This window comes from Phyllobates terribilis, unplaced genomic scaffold (genome assembly GCF_046119375.1).
Source record: "Phyllobates terribilis strain yellow unplaced genomic scaffold, ASM4611937v1 Scaffold_3__8_contigs__length_932513732, whole genome shotgun sequence".
Lineage (NCBI taxonomy): Eukaryota > Metazoa > Chordata > Amphibia > Anura > Dendrobatidae > Phyllobates > Phyllobates terribilis.
Window position 1 is genome coordinate 431,275,671 of NW_027362763.1, and position 15,920 is coordinate 431,291,590.

The 15,920-nt window shown below is 44.7% G+C and overlaps 1 protein-coding gene across 2 annotated transcripts in view; it reads right to left on the reverse strand.

Moving 5' to 3' along the window:
* RNGTT (RNA guanylyltransferase and 5'-phosphatase) overlaps positions 1 to 15,920 on the reverse strand; it is a 584,571-nt gene that overhangs the window by 168,156 nt on the left and 400,495 nt on the right. The gene's annotated exons all lie outside the window — the stretch shown is intronic.

Consider the following 15,920-nt stretch of genomic DNA (forward strand, 5'->3'; position numbering starts at 1 on the left):
GCATAACCAAAGCACCGTGTTGTATAGACATATCCAAAGGTTGGTAATCTTCACCAATATGAATACACTTGGTTATGAGGAATAGATTTTTTTAAAGAAAAATTGGATACACAGAGTTTCCCAAGTATAAGATTTCAAAATCCAGAGAAATGTCATGGAAACAAAAGTGCTCACCATGGTAACATCCTCTCAATTACTGCAGCAAAGCCCTCTAGTCTCTAATGCACTCTTTGACAACATCTTTACACAGATCTCATTTTCATTTCACAGGTCATCAATAACATATTCTGCAGAGCGGGAAAGACCTTCCAGAAACAGATGCCCACAGCTCACTAAGTCAGGTCAGAAAAAGAATTACAACTAAAGGAACTGAATATGTCGCATGAAATAAAAGGAGAAAGCATGTCATGTCAATAGACAGCTCTGACATCTGGATTACTGCCGCATGGAATGGTATCTGGTAGGAGTCCAATATCTGATGATGGGAATTTCTTGTAGGCAGGGGAGAGAAGACTAGACAGCCAGAGGCATCAACAAGGAAAAGTTCATCTTCCAGCTCGAAGCCTTCCATTCAATGCTCCATGACCTTTCAATCGTGCTCGCAATAGGACTTTGTCTGTAACCAATTAACATACAGTTACAACATTATGTCTCACCTTTCACAACATTTGGCAATTGATAGGTTGTGAGTGTTGTAAATAACGATTGTTTATACCTTTAACTTCATGAACGCGGTGTCTGGAGCTCATTACAACACATTTCACGGACCAGTAGAGGGTGACATTCACTGTCTAATCTATCATGTTACTACAATTAATGCATGCCAATACGGACAGTAACCCATGTAAGCCTTTAGTATTAGCAACATAAGTAATAAGCTTAATTTTAATCAATAATGTCAGCTAATCGGACAACCCATTGATCCCGAGCACATGAGTCATGTGCCCCCATGTGAGTGGAACAGCGACGCATATGCCTGACCAGTGCTCCATTCACGGTCTATGGTCGTAATGATGTGTACTATAGCTCTAACCTCTGACAGTACCATAGTCAGGAAAGTATACAGCGACATGAAATGCCCATTCTTGTGAATGATATGGGATCTATAACAATAATACATCTATCACCTATTCTATGGATTAATCCCTCTTATTTGAGTCTACATGCCACCAACTAATTGGCCACATATTCATAGTTTAGAAACAGTAACGGTCATAACAGAAATCACTCTATGAACAACCTACCCAGCTGCACCCTAAATATTTATTTTCTATTAAATTGTCATAAAAATCAGGAAATATGATACTTCAAAAACAGAGATAATGGGAAGATTTTATAAAATTATCTAGTATAGAAAGTACAAACTTAGGTTAGTATTAAAATACACCAAAATTATTATTATTGGATGTTGGATGATGAATTTAGAGTGATCTTTTAAACCAGGGATGCAAACCTGCAACTTGGAGGCCACACGTGGCCCGCAATACCCCTTGTGTGCAGCCCTCAACCATCTGTATAGTGTCTAGTCACATGTATTTTCCATGTCATGGAAAATAACAGTGGCGCTTAGCATTGTAGAGATGGAAAAAAAACAGACCAGAAAGAAGATAATCAAATGTGGGGCCCCAATCAGCGTTAAAAAAAACGAGAAAATGGACCCCTAAAATGTAACTTTTATTGAGAAAGTTAAAAGCCAAACACCTCGTAAGGTCATGTTAGTAGGTGTACACACTTCATGTTAGGGGTGTATTAGGGTCCCAAGGGAAAGCCGCCGAGGAGCAGGGGCGCCATATCGCATAACCTAGGGTTTCAACATTATATATATATATATATATATATATATATATATATATATATATATATATATATATATTATATATACACACTGCTCAAAAAAAAAAAAGGGGGACACTCAAATAACACATCCTAGATCAGAATGAATGAAATATTCTCATTGAATACTTTGTTCTGTACAAAGTTGTATGTGCTGACAACAAAATCACACAAAAATCATCAATAGAAATCACATTTATTAACCAATGGAGGCCTGGATTTGGAGTCACCCCCAAAATTAAAGTGGAAAAACCCACTATAGGCTGATCCAACTTTGATGTAATGTTCTTAAAACAAGTCAAAATGAGGCTCAGTATTGTGTGTGGCCTCCACGTGCCTGTGTGACCTCCCTACAACGCCTGGGCATGCTCCTGATGAGGCTGCGGATGGTCTCCTGTGGGATCTCCTCCCAGACCTGGACTAAAGCATCCGCCAACTCCTGGACAGTCTGTGGTGCAACGTGACGTTGGTGGATGGAGCGAGACATGATGTCCCAGATGTGCTCAATCAGATTCAGGTCTAGGGAATGGGCGGGCCAGTTCATAGCTTCAATGCCTTCATCTTGCAGGAACTGCTGACACACTCCAGCCACATGAGGTCTGGCATTGTCCTGCATTAGGCGGAACCCAGGGCCAACTGCACCAGCTTATGGTCTCACAAGGGGTCTGAAGATCTCATCTCAGTACCTAATGGCAGTCAGGCTACCTCCCTCTGGCGAGCACATGGAGGGCTGTGCGGCCCTCCAAAGAAATGCCACCCCACACCATTACTGACCCACTGCCAAACCGATCATGCTGAAGGATGTTGCAGGCAGCAGATCGCTCTCCACGGCATCTCCAGACTGTCACGTCTGTCAGATGTGCTCAGTGTGAATCTGTGAAGAGCACAGGGTGCCAGTGGCGACTTTGCCAATCCTGGTGTTCTGTGGCAAATGCCAAGCGTCCTGCACGGTGTTGGGCTGTGAGCACAACCCCCATCTGTGGACGTCGGGCCCTCATACCACCCTCATGGAGTCGGTTTCTAACTGTTTGTGCAGACACATGCACATTTGTGGCCTGCTGGAGGTCATTTTGCAGGGCTCTGGCAGTGCTCCTCCTGTTCCTCCTTGCACAAAGGTGGAGGTAGCGGTCCTGCTGCTGGGTTGTTGCCCTCCTATGGCCCCCTCCACATCTCCTGGTGTACTGGCCTGTCTCCTGGTAGCGCCTCCAGCCTCTGGACACTACGCTGACAGACACAGCAAACCTTCTTGCCACAGCTCGCATTGATGTGCCATCCTGGATGAGCTGTACTACCTGAGCAACTTCTGTGGGTTGTAGAGTCCATCTCATGCTACCACGAATGTGAAAGCACAACCAACATTCAAAAGTGACCAAAACATCAGCCAGAAAGCATTGGTACTGAGATGTGGTCTGTGGTCCCCACCTGCAGAAACACTCCTTTATTGAGGGTGTCTTGATAATTGCCAATAATTTCCATCTATTGTCTATTCCATTTACACAACAGCATGTGAAATTGATTGTCAATCAGTGTTGCTTCCCAAGTGGACAGTTTGATTTCACAGAAGTTTGATTTATTTGGAGTTATATTCTGTTGTTTAAGTGTTCCCTTTATTTTTTTTTTGAGCAGTGTATATTATTTGCCTGCTCCCTGTGGGGGCTTTTTCTGTATCATTTTCTCTCTTTTGTTATAATTAGATATTGTTTACTTGTGTATACACCTACTAATATGACCTTACGAGCTGTTTGGCTTTTAACTTTCTCAATAAAAGTTATATTTTAGGTGTCCATTTTCTTGTGTTTTTTTGTTTGTTTTTTTACACTGTAGAGATGGGTATTAATGAATGGTGTGCTGTGTGGTCAGCTCTGGGCGACAAGCCATATTTTGGCAGAATGGGTGAGTCCTGACTTCTACAGCACAAAAAGGAGTAGATGGGGTCACGATGTGGCCATGCATGAGTGCTGTTATGTTCATTGTAGCTTATGGGACAAGGGAAACACTCAACTGTTTCAGCATCTGACATACAAGTGCTTCTCACTAAATTAGAATATCATCAAAAAGTTAATTTATTTCAGTTCTTCAATACAAAAAGTGAAACTCATATTATATAGAGTCATTACAAACAGAGTGATCTATTTCAAGTGTTTATTTCTGTTAATGTTGATGATTATGGCTTACAGCCAATGAAAACACAAAAGTCATTATCTCAGCAAATTAGAATAATTAACAAAACACCTGCAAAGGCTTCCTAAGCGTTTAAAAAGGTCCCTTAGTCTGTTTCAGTAGGCTCCACAATCATGGGGAAGACTGCTGAATTGACAGATTTCTAGAAGGCAGTCATTGACACTCTCCACAAGGATTGTAAGCCACAAAAGCCACCTCAGCAGTGCCACAGGCTGATCGCCTCCAAGCCACGCTGCATTGATATAGTAATTGATGTAAAAGGAGCCCCGACCAATTATTGAGGGCATTTACTGAACATACATTTCAGTAGGCCAACATTTCGGATTTTAAAAACATTTTTCAAGCTGTTATTATATAGTATTCTAATTTACTGAGATAATGACTTTTGTGTCTTCATTGGCTGTAAGCCATAATCATAAACATTAACAGAAATAAACACTTGAAATAGATCGCTCTGTTTGTAATGACTCTATATAATATATGAGTTTCACTTTTTGTATTGAAGAACTGAAATAAATTAACTTTTTGATGATATTCTAATTTAGTGAGAAGCACTTGTATACTAGAATGTAGAGAGCTGAACAAACCCATAAGAGGAGAATCGGTACTTTCCTGATTAGTGGGACCTCTATAAATGGAACCACCACCTATTAGAGATTTATGGCACATACTTTAAATATGCACCAATGTCTTAGAAGATAATACTTTCATAATATTGGGGGCCATGGGGTTTTTCCAAAAGTTGTGCTTTTCTTGATGCAAAAGGAGTAAAAAGTGTCTAAAAGTGATGCAGGACACATAAGATTTTTTTTGGTATGTACTGCAAAAGAATTCTACCACATTCAGCTTTCAGTAAATGCGTCCCATTATTTAGAGGGAAATTACCATGACAAAACAATTTTAAAATAGCCCTTCATACTAATAGGCATGCACCATATTACATTAGACAGATTTAATGTAGCATATTTTACTGCTGTAGTTGCTGTAGAACAGCACAATATGCTAATAATTTAAAAATCACTTCTATACAGGCAGTAAATCTGTTCATAATCCCTACTAGAAAGGCATATCAAACTTCCATTTTGGAAATAAAACTAAGCTCCTGGGGACTATCATACTCATTGAGAGGCTTCACCAGCCAGCAGTGCATATTAAGATACTAGCTGGCAGCAGCAGCATGACTGAGAGCTAAGTTACCCAGAGAAATCCCAACTTATTTGCTGTTCTATTGATCCTACAATGAGCACTTATCTCAAATATTGATCTAAACAGAACTGCTCCCTTTAGTTTTAGACTAGGGGTTTAACTAGGTTGGGTATATGGTTTGCACTCGCACCCAGGTCCTGGAGCCTCACAGGCCAAAAAGCTCTTTGGCCCATAAGAGAAGACCCATTCTACTAAAGACGCATGATAGTTGGTGGCACTTGTAGAGGTTGATGCATTTGGGTCAGGCTCGGACTGAACCTCAGGGAAACAAGTGAATGCTCCGGTAGGCCCCTGCGCAGTAATGACCCCCTTACATGAGCAGTAGTTGGCACTATACACATGATTCACTATGAAAATAGAGCAAACAAAAAAGACGATCAGAAGTCCAGGTAAATTACAAAATATATCACAAATTTTATTATAGAAATACAATAACAAAGGTGGTCTGAAACGTGCGTCGGGGAAAACGCATAGGTGGTGTGGAGTCCCCCTCTTGAGCTGCAGTAGTCTAAGGTATGGCATTATTCAATATGATGGTCATTATGAATTGAATACTGTGCCACACTATGTACCCTAGGCTGCCTATACTATGATATATAACTTGTTACCATTGAGTGGGTATCTTTATTGTTATAGATACACTAAATTTAATACTATTGTACTGTAACATTACATATTTACTAGTTACTCCACCCCATGCACATGTTGCACTGCACATGTGCACTTTCTTCTCTGCTACCTGTTATTGTAATTTCTATAATAAAATTTCTTATATATTTTATAATTTGCTGGACTTCTGATAGTCTTTTTGTTTGTTCTATTTTCATATGCTTGTATATGACGATTTGTCCTCTACAGTCCTGATATTTGATAACATGAATAATCATTTACAAATTAATTACATATAACTATTGATCATGCTACTTATCCTTTCCATGAGCAATTTTTATGACATGATTCACTATGTAGACAATGGCAGCATCTCATCATTCATGTAACAAACTACCCAGTTTAATATTTTATAGAAACAGACTGATTTGTGAATGAGGATGATGTAATATTTGCAAATAGTAGAACAGTGGGCCACCAAAGCAGTACCGTAGCTACCGGGCGAACAAAGGGTGTGGCCTCCCTGGGCCTCACGCTCTGAGGGGCCCACCCGGAGCTACGCTAGTTTTAACTGTATCAGCGTGCGCCAATACAGTTAAACTGTGCGGGAGAGCAGGGAGACACGATCTCCCTGCACTGCTGCCATGGGGCCTGTGAGCTGGGAGTCCCCCCGCAAGTTCAACTGTGTTGGTATCTGCCGATACAGTTGAAAGAGATGGAGGAGGGAGCGTCAGACTATGCTTCCTCCCCCATCATTCTTCCTCGGCGTCTGATGTCTCAGCCCGATGAGGTCACTACATGGCATCCTCTACGCTGTGATGTGCGACGCTTAGAACACAAGCTGCGGCAACCGGATCAGCGGGGAGTGAGGAGGAGAGGTGAGTATTGTATTTTATTTATTATTTTTTTTATAACATTGTGGGGGCCATTAAACTGTATTGAGGGCTATGGGGTGCATTACACTGAATGGTGTTGCATTATACTGACTGGGCTATGGGGTGCATTACACTAAATGCGCTATTGGGTGCATTATACTATATGGGCTATGGTGTACATTATACTGAATGGACTATGCGGTGCATTATACTATATGGGGGTGCATTACACTATATAGGGATGCTTTATACTGAATGGGCTATGGGCTGCATTATACAGAATGGGCTATGGGGTGCATTATAGTATATGGGGTGCATTATATGGGGATTCCATTATACTGTATGGGGTAAGGGGGTGCATTATACTGTATGGGCTATGGGGTGCATTATACTATATGGGGATGCTTTATACTGAATGGGCTATGGGCTGCATTATACAGACTGGGCTATGGGCTGCATTATACAGAATGGGCTATGGGGTGCATTATAGTATATGGGGTGCATTATATGGGGATTCCATTATACTGTATGGGCTAAGGGGGTGCATTATACTGTATGGGCTAAAGGATGCATTATACTGAATATGTTAAGGGGATGCATTATACTGTATGGGCTATGGGATGCATTATACTATATGGGGGAGCATTATACTTAATGGGCTATGGGGGCATTATACTATATGGGGGTGCATTATGCTGAATGGGCTATGGGGTGCATTATACTGTATGGGCTATGGAGTGTATTATACTGAATGGGTTATGGGGGTGCATTATACTGTATGTGCTGTGGGGTGCATAATGCTAAATGGGCTGTGGGATGCATTATGCTGTATGAAGGACTATGTGGGGGCCTTTAAACTATATGTAAGCAATTACACAATGTGAAGGTTTGTGTGGGGTCCATCATGCTGTGTGTGGGGGCTATTATACAGTGTGGAGAGGTGTTGTAGCATCGGCGTCTCTGCCCCCTGCCAGGCAGAGACGCCGTCCCCCCTACCGCCGCGGTCCTGCTCCGGCATCTTCCGGCCTCCCTGCTGCTGCACGGAGCTTCCCTGGCACTGAGCTTAGGGCGCGCGCTCCCTCCCTCTTAAAGGGGCCGCGCGCGCCGTCCTAAAAAGTCTCCGGCCAATGGCCAGTGACTTTCTCTATAAAAGGCACCTCCTCCAATATGGAGGTGAACGTGCAAGGTTGTTGCTCTGTTATACTTACTTTGCTTCAGCCCTCAGGTCCTCTGCAAGTCAGTCCTGTCCGCCAGTCTGACTACTTTCCAGCCCGACAGTCTGCCTACAGTCCAGTCCGCCAGTCTGTCTATGGGCTCGGCCCGCCTGCTTACCTGGAAGCACCTGCCTGTTACCTGCCATGCCCGCTTGCCTGGAAGCACCTGCCTTTACCTGCCGTGCCCGCTCGCCTGCTTACCTGGAAGCACCTGCCTGTTACCTATTGTGCCCGCCAGCTTGCCTACCCGGAGCACCTGTCTGGCTCAGCCGAATCAGCCTGCCTGTCTATCAGGACCATCCGTCAGCCTGCCTGCCGTGCTCTTCCGCTGTACAGGTCAGTTCCTGCCTTCTGACCCGTGGGAGTCACCTGATCTCATACGAGGTCGGTCCCAGAGTGGCACCTGGTCCCTCTGCTCGGTCCCTCCCTGGTTCACGGAGTCGACTGAGCCGCCGTGTGACCTTGGTCAGGCCGAGTAGATACTTAGTCACGCCCCTCTGGCCCTCCTTTCACAGCAGCACAGAAGTTCCACCACCCGGATCTGTAACAGGCGTGGGGCAATTATATTGTAAGTAGGCCCATTTTACTGCATGGAGGGCTGTGTGGGGTCATCATACTTTTCTGGGGCAGTTGAAGGGTGGGCTACAGTGGGGCCATCATACTTTACGAGTACAATGAAAGGGGAATCTAGGGCTCCAGTAGGAGGAAAATTAGAGGGCACACAGTACCACACAGTAGGTGCTGTAATAGGGACCCATATGGCAGCAGTGCCTCAGCATTGAGGTATCAGCAGGATAAGGAGTTTGTGACGGTTGGGGATAAATGGAGACTGCGCCTGAAATGTGAGACGTCTAATGTGTCTTTGTTGTAATCTCTGCAGCTGAGTCCTGGCTGGAAGAAGTTGCCGTGTCGGTCTGGGCCAGATAGAAAAGATGGGAAAAGAGAACGATTTCACCAGAAAGAACATCAGCTGTAAGTCACTATCTGTAACTGTACTGTAATCTCTTACATGTTCTGCAGGACTGGTATCTACCACTATATGGTGGTAATATCAGTGTTGGTCTTTGTATAGAGATTTCTTTTAGTAACAGCACGGTCATCTGCTGAGGTTCTCCTACATCCACCAATAGGGTGCACCACCATAGCTGTAGTCAGGGTTACCTGGTTAGTGGATCACTCAGAAGTTTCACCCACCCTGAACCAACCCCTAGCTAAGCCTCTGCCCCAAAGTCAATGTCAATGTTAACACGCCAGTCTAACAGAATGTGGACCAATCAGTTTCTCCCCCTGCATGTCTCTTTTGCTCAACTGCACACTGCTTAATGGATGTCCATTAGTAATGAGTGAGCATGCTCTCAACTGCTCGGTACCTGCCCGAGCATCTCACTGCTCGAGATGCTTGGCGCTTTGCGAGTACTTCTGGGATGCTCGGGTGGGATGCTCGGGTTGGGAGCTCGGGTTCCCGCCCCGTATGTTTGGCGCTCTTTAGACAGCGAATAAACATGCAGGGATTGCCTGACACTCACAGTAATGCCGTAGCCATGTTGCTTATAGCATTACAGTGATTGACTGGCCGCATAGTGTCATCAGGTCTATATAAGATCTGGGACCCTATGGTTGTCACAGTCTATCCCGGAAATATGAAGAGTAGGGAGAGGTGCTGCTGAGTGAGGGAGAGAATTGCTGTTTATTAGTGAAGTATTAGGTATTCCACAGGAAGATATACAGGTGCATCTCACTAAATTAGAATATCATCAAAAAGTTTAATTATTTCAGGTTCTTCAATACAAAAAGTGAAACTCGTATTATATAGAGTCATTACAAACAGCGTGATCTATTTCAAGTGTTTATTTCTGTTAATGTTGATGATTATGGCTTACAGCCAATGAAAACACAAAAGTCATTAACTCACTAAATTAGAATAATTAACAAAAAACACCTGCAAAGGTTTCCTACGCATTTAAAAAGGTCTCAGTGTGTTTCAGTAGGCTTCACAATCATGGTGAAGACTGCTGACTTGACAGATGTCCAGAAGGCAGTCATTGACACTAAGTAAATGCAAAGTAAATTTTGCATTTCATTTGGAAATCAAGGTCCCAGAGTCTGGAGGAAGAGTAGAGAGGTACACAAGCCAAGCTGCTTGAGGTCTAGTGTGAAGTTTCCATAATCAGTGATGGTTTGGGGAGCCATGTCATCTGCTGGTGTAGGTCCACTGTGTTTTATCAAGACCTAAGTCAGCGCAGCCGTCTGCTAGGCAGTTTTAGAGCACTTCATGCTTCCCTCTGCCGACAAGCTTTTTGGAGATGGAAATGTCATTCTCCAGCAGGACTTGGCACCTGTCCACACTGCCAAAAGTACCAATACCAGGTTTAAAACAACAGTATCACTGTGCTTGATTGGCCAGCAAACTCGACTGACCTTAACCCCATAGAGAATCTATGGGGTATTGTCAAGAGGAAGATGAGAGACACCAGACCAAACAATGCAGACGAGCTGAAGGCTGCTATCAAAGCCACCTGGGCTTCTATAACACCTCAGCAGTGCCACAGGCTGATCCCTCCATGCCACGCCACGCCACATTGATGGAGTAATTGATGCAAAAGGAGCCCCGACCAACAATATTGAGTGCATTTACTGAACATACATTTCAGTAGGCCAACATTTCAGATTTTAAAAACATTTTTCAAGCTGTTATAAAGTATTCTAATTTACTGAGATAATGACTTTTGTGTTTTCATTGGCTGTAATCCATGATCATCAACATTAACAGAAATAAACACTTGAAATAGATCACTCTGTTTGTAATGACTCTATATAATATATGAGTTTCACTTTTTGTATTGAAGAACTGAAATAAATTAGCTTTTTGATGATATTCTAATTTAGTGATATGCACCTGTATATCCATCTGTACTAACAGTGCATTTAAGGACTAATCCAGCTGCATATATTAATCCTAGTGATAGCAGGAGTTAGCTAGGCAAAGTTTGTGGAGAGTGTATACAACAGAATAGGGTCCATTACACGTTCATTCTGCTGCTGTTACTCATATCCATAGCCCTAGATATCAGGGCTAATAATATTTTTACTCTTAATCTTGATAATTTAGTTGAATTGCAATATAATACACTTGGTCCCTGACCAATACCACACTACAAGGCCACAGCCTAAAACCGTGGTCATCACACTTGATCCCATATTTCTGCAGTAATATTATAGACATTTTGTGGAGCATACCAAATATTATACTCCATTTAAAATGGGCAATGCGCGTGGCAAGGAACGGGGAAGTGGACGTGATGTTGATGGTGCACGCAGAGGCCAAGGCCATGGGCAAGATGAAACGGTGCCTGTTGAGGGAACACAACAAACACCCACATCACGTCAAACTACCTTCCTGTCCCAATTACTATGGTGCCGCGGACCACCACTCTTGAAGCCAGAGCAGTGTGAAAAGGTTGTTGGTTGGATAGCAGATAATGCTTCCAGTCAGTTTGCCACCACCACCACCCTGTCTTCCACATGGTCAAGTCTCAGTAGCCATGAGCCTGGAAAACATATTCCTCACCCTGATCCTCCTTCCTCCCACCATGCCGAGTGCCCTGAGACAAGTGACCCCACACTTGGACACTCTGAAGAGCTGTTCACTTTTCCATTTATAGATTTGGGCCTCTCGCCCGGCCCGCTTCAAGCGGGGCAAGAGGAGATCGTATGTAGCGATTCCCAAATATTTAAGCAGCCACGGTCACACAAAGGTGAAGGTGGGAAACTGTCGCAAGAGGTGGATGATGATGACAACTGCCACCAAGTGAGGAGGAGGCACAGGGTGCATACGTGGAAGATGAAGTGGTGAATAATGAAGTCACTGACCCAACCTGGCAAGGTGACATACATAGCGAAGACAGCAGCACAGAGGGGGAGGGAGGCGTAGCACCACAACAGGCAGGAACAAGCAGTGGGGTGGCCACAGACACAAGGCGGGCAACTGTTCCCTGGAACACCAACACGAGGGAAGTTGCCAGTCCAACTGTTAGGTCTTCCAGAGCCTGGTACTTTTTTAAACATTGTCCAGATAACCCCAAAAAGGCCATTTGCAACCTCTGCAATGCCAGCATCAGCAGGGGCAGCAAAACTAACAGCCTGACCACCCCCAGCATGCTGAGGCGCATGACAGCAAAGAACCCGACTAGTTGAGCTTAACACCAGGGTCCAGAAACAGTGTTTGCAGGTGACACCACTGCCTGCTCTGCTGTTGTGCATGCACGCCAATCCTCTGTCCATAGTGCAGGCGAAAATGCCTCCCGCCCAGCACCTGTCGTTACACACTTGTAACCATCACCGTCCGCAACCACGCCCTTGTCCCAGTGCAGCGTTCAGTTGTCCCTACCCCAGTCCTTGGAACGCAAGGGCAAATACACAGCCAACTCCTCACAGGCCACAATACTAAACTCCCACATTTCTCGAATGCTTGCGCTCGAAATGTTGACTTTTAGGCTCGCGGAGAAGGAATCTTTCTGCAACCTGATGGCGGTGGCCGTTCCTCGGTACTTGGTCCCCAGCCGCCACTATTTCTCCTGGTGTACCGTCCCCGCATTACACAAGCACGTGTCCCAAAACATTACCCGTGCCCTCAAAACAATGCAGTTACTGGGAAGGTCCACCTAACCATGGACACATGGACAAGTGCTTGTGGCCAGGGACGGTACATCTCGCTGACGGCACACTGGATTAATATAGTGGAAGCCAGGACCCAGTCGACCCTGGGAAGGAACACATCCTCCCGACGCCAAGGGTTGCGGACCCTAGGTCAATCAGGGTTGCCCCCACATTCTACAGCTTCTGCACCTCCTTCTCCTCAGCCTGCATCTCTGAAATGACCACATCAGTCGGAAGCTGGAAGCACTGCCTCGGCCAAGCGGCAACAGGCTGTGCTGAAGCCAATATGCTTAGGTGACAAACCGAACACCGCTGCAGAGTTGTTGACAGCTGTAAAAGAGCAGGCAGATCTGTGGCTGTCACTGCTGAACCTACAGCCAGGCATGGTCATGTGTAACAATGACCAGAACCTTGTGGCAGCTCTGAAGCTATGCAAGCTTGCACACGTACCATGCCTGGCCCATGTGCTCAACCTAGTGGTTCAGCGGTTTCTCAAAACCTACCCGGATCTGGCTGAGCTGCATGTCAGAGTACGCAGCGTGTGTGCCCATTTTCTAAAGTCACCTACAGCTTCCGCTGCTCTCGCCGTGCTTCAGCAGCATTTGCAGCTTCCAGCTCACCGACTGGTGTGCAATGTCACAACGTGCTGGAATTCTACATTGCAGATGTTGGGAAGGATTTGTGAGCAGCAGAGGGCTGTTGTTGAGTACCAGCTTCAACACACTCGTCGTTATTCAGGTCAGCCTCCGCACATAAGAGCTGATGAGTGGGTATGGATGTCTGACATCTGTGCTGTCCTCCAAAACTTTGAGGACGCCACCAAGATGGTGAGCAGCGATGACGCCATAATTAGCATCACCATCCCGCTTCTCTGTCCACTGAAATGCTCGCTGCTCACACTTAAAGAGGAGGCATTGCAGACAGAGCATGATGAGATGGAGCAAGGAACCATACAGGGTGATGCCACACAGCCCAGCTTCATCTCATCCCAATGCGGATTGGGTGATAATGAGCAGGAGGAACAGGAGCTGGTTTCCTGTACTACAGACGGTACTACCCACACAACTGTCATACCGTCTGTTCAGCGTTGATGGCCTGAGGAGAGGGAGAAGGAGTAAGAGGATGAGAGCATGGACAGTTGTCCTCTTGGTCAGGACAGGGACTGTTGGCAGTCTGGCACACATGGATGACTTTATGTTCCTCTGCCTTTCCCGTGACCCTCGCGTTGTACACATTTTGGCCAACAGTAAATACTGATTGGTCACATTTCTGGACCCACGCTAAAAAGGAGAACTTTGTATGTCTCCTTCCCGTGGCGGAGAGGTCTAGTAAAATGTTGCAGTACCAGAAGGCCTTTGTTGAGGAATTATTAAAAAAAATTCCCACCTGAAAATGCTGGCAGCAGAGGTCACAGTTCCTTGGACAACCAAGGAGTACAAGAGAAGGAGACACAAATACGATGCAGCAGAGGCAGGGAAACACTGTCAAAGGTGTGGGACAGTTTTCTCAGACCCTCCCAGCGCCCACGCCCTGATGAGCGTGGGTACTCTGACAAGGAGGGAAAAGTTTTGGAAGATGATGGAGTACCTTGCCGATCGTACCAACATCCTCTGTAATTATTGGGTATCCAAACAGGACACGTGGCATGAATGGTCTCTCTACGCCTAGGAGGTCCTGGCCTGCCCTGCATGTAGCGTTTTGTCAGAGCAGGTTTTTAGTGCCACCGGGGGCATTATAACTGATAGGTGCATCCGCCTGTCAACTGAAAATGCTGACGAGTTGAATCTTATCAAAATGAACAAAGGCTGGATTGGGCCAATCTTCTCAACACCACAGGATGATAGAAGCAAAACAAACTTAAATCCAGTGGCTTTTTTTGGGGGAGTGAATTCCCATGCACCGCTTCACACCCAGACATGGGTATACACTTCCGGATTTTGTCTATTTTCTGTTGTCCTACTCCTTTCTCCTCATCCTTCACCACCATATCACCAGGGTGACCGTGCTGCAACACCCACAATTTTTTTTAACGGTGTTTATGATGCCCGTAAGAAATTTTAAGAGGTCTACCTCTAACATTCTGTATGTTATACAGTATGTTCATTTATACCCCCCAGGGGTAAATGTTTTTCATTATGGGCATTACCAGTAAAGGAGACCCACTCCTTAACAATGATAATTTTTTTAATGAGAACCTCCTCTACGTCTCTTCAAAGGGGTATTGGAGTGCGTCCAATTTTTGAGCAGCCCTTGCAGTCACTGCATGGGCATTACCACTATAGGAGACCCGCTTCTTAATAATGGCTACAACAAAGCATAGCCGGCTAATGGCTCTCTAACAATAGTGAGGGCTGGCTGCTGGCACTTTAATAATAGTAAGGGCCACTTGATGGCCCTGTAAAAATAGGCTTTGTGACTTTCAGAGTCCCTTCTTCATAAATGAAACAGGATGTGTCTGATCATGTCTCACACACCACATTGACAGATAAGGTAGTAAAATGTTAAAATGACATTTACTGGTGAATGTATTTTTCACCATTGAATGCAATGCAAAAGTGCAAAAAAGCATCAAAAACGCTACGTGTGAACATAGCCCAAAATGTGGAGGAGTATTTATTTTTTTGCCTTATATAGAAGTCATTACCCTGGAAAGAATGTCCCTTAAAGTTTATTCTAGGAAAATCCATTTTGGCTTTGTTTTTGTATGTTTTATTGTGAGTCCGAAAAAGTGGCGTATGACCTCTGACAACATTGTTCACAGCAGTGACCTGGGAGTCAGAGATGCTTCCAGGGGTCTTCCCCATGCTGTTCCCATGTCATTTCAGCACTGTTCCCATCGATTTAGTTAAGTTTTAGGCCGCCTACAGAGCACCGGAGGAGGGGGGGGTCAGGTGGGGCTGCCGGAAAAATGCTTGAGTTTCCCGTTGACTTATATTGGGCTCGTTGCTCGGGTCGAGCACCCGAGTATTACGATTTGCTCAACTGATGTCCATATATCTTCAATTAAAGTAATTTTAGCTACAAGGATTCAAGGAGTGCTGCTTTTCCACTTCTCTTCTCTTACATATTCAATTTGTTAGCATATGTACCACCAGAAGTACGTAGATACATTATACTACAAAAAACTTCCCCTCTCTATTTGAACACTGTTTGGTGGGCACGAGATTCAAATTATACCACTGCTTCAGATATAACCTAACAATGAGCCAATCAGGAAAGTGAACAACCATAAACAAATGGGACATCAATAGTGGTTAAAAGTACACTGGTGCTGATGTCATACTAACACGGAAAGAGAATTTGCCCGTCATGTCTTGTCTGGTTACTCTTCTCACCATCAAGAGCA